Raw genomic sequence first — 1,385 nt, forward strand, 5'->3', positions numbered from 1 at the left:
CAACAACAAAACTTTTTATGTCTCTAGTCTAATAGCTTTGTTTTTTCTCCTATAAAATATTTTTTCTTTGATAAAAGACAAATGCATTAGAGGCATCCAATTATATTTAAACTCACCCTTAAAAGTGCAACTTTTTAGAGCTTTATTCGACTCAAAAACTATCTTTCAATCGACCCAAATATATTGTATTTTTTTTTTTCTACAAAATAAGCAATAATTTCACGTTTGATAGTTGATAGATATATAGATAGATAGATAAAGAACTGCGACCAGTAGGTCTATTGTGCCCTAGTAGCAAAATATAAATTTTGTGTATAAAATGGACTTGAGGGACCTCTATTTTTTCTTTTCTAAATCAAGTTATGTACACTTTTACGCTTTAGCAAAGAAAAGCACAAATTTAGTTTGCCTTGAATAATATTAAACAAATATTTTTAAAATATTTTATTTTTATTATCAACATAAACAGTACGATATTTGTCTATATAGCCACGAAATTGTTTCAAGGTCGAATGTTCAGAAATTGTACTTCGATCGTGCATATACACGTAAATACTTAAATATGTACGTATATACTACATACTGTAGATATTCCAGTTTGAGTTAAGATGGAGTTAAAGAAATTCAAAAAGAAAGAAACACAACTGCATTTAAAAACTCGTATATATTTACACCTGTTGGCCTGATTGGTAACGGCTTACTGACAGCGAACCATATCAATCAATTGTGGAATGGTAAAAACAAATTTAAAGTAAAATATAATGCGTCATATCAGATAACCCAATAAGGAAAAAGTGTAGAGTTAATTAAAAAGAAAAACTAAATATTGGGCGCTTACACATTTGTTTATTGTATTGTTTGTTTTACGCTGAGAAGACTCTATGCAGTAGAATTACACTTGGAGGCTTACCAATACCGCATAGGAAAACACTTTTTCTATAATTTTTTAAATGTTGCTCGAACCGGGGTTCGAATCTTACTACTACGGAAACGTAATACAGCATTGTCTGAGCATTGACCCAGAGCCCAAATAGCGCTGCTAGCGCCATTTTGATTTGCTATCTCTCTATTATTATCTACCGCCACGAGTTCCTAACCCAAAATGTAAGTATAGCGTGTTAAAACTGTCTTTGACCATCTTGGATTTAATAGTCCTGTTTGAAAGGGCCCGGATGGCTGCTTGATTACCTGAAAAGGTAACTAGGTAACTAGAAAGGCGCCCTTTTCAGGGTTAAATTTTGCGCAATTTAAAATTGCGACTATTTCAGCCTGGAACACCGTGGGTCATTTGCCAATGGGGATTGCAAGTTTGGTGCCAGGTCAAAAAACACCTTCACCTGGTCTGTCCTCCATCCTGGAACCGTCTGTGTACCATTGAACATATC

The sequence above is a fragment of the Rhagoletis pomonella genome, unplaced genomic scaffold, assembly GCF_013731165.1.
Source record: "Rhagoletis pomonella isolate Grant_MI unplaced genomic scaffold, Rhpom_1.0 Rhpom_scaffold_00003, whole genome shotgun sequence".
Classification (NCBI taxonomy): Eukaryota; Metazoa; Arthropoda; class Insecta; order Diptera; family Tephritidae; genus Rhagoletis; species Rhagoletis pomonella.